Raw genomic sequence first — 340 nt, 5'->3', positions numbered from 1 at the left:
AAAGAAACATTATTAAAGCTCAAAGCACACATTGCACCTCACACAATAATACTAGGAGATTTCAACACCCCATTCTCATCAATGGACAGATCATGGAAACAGAAATTAAACAGAGACGTAGACAGACTAAGAGAAATCATGAACCAAATGGACTTAACAGATATTTATAGAACATTCTATCCTAAAACAAAAGGATATACCTTCTTCTCACCACCTCATAGTACTTTCTCCAAAATTGACCATATAATTGGTCATAAAACAGGCCTCAACAGATACAGAAAGATAGAAATAATCCCATGCATCCTATCAGACCACCACGGGCTAAAGCTGGTCTTCAATA

The sequence above is a fragment of the Rattus rattus genome, chromosome X (genome assembly GCF_011064425.1).
Source record: "Rattus rattus isolate New Zealand chromosome X, Rrattus_CSIRO_v1, whole genome shotgun sequence".
NCBI lineage: Eukaryota > Metazoa > Chordata > Mammalia > Rodentia > Muridae > Rattus > Rattus rattus.
The sequence above is the reverse complement of the archived record's forward strand: the minus strand, read 5'-3'. Positions refer to the sequence as shown.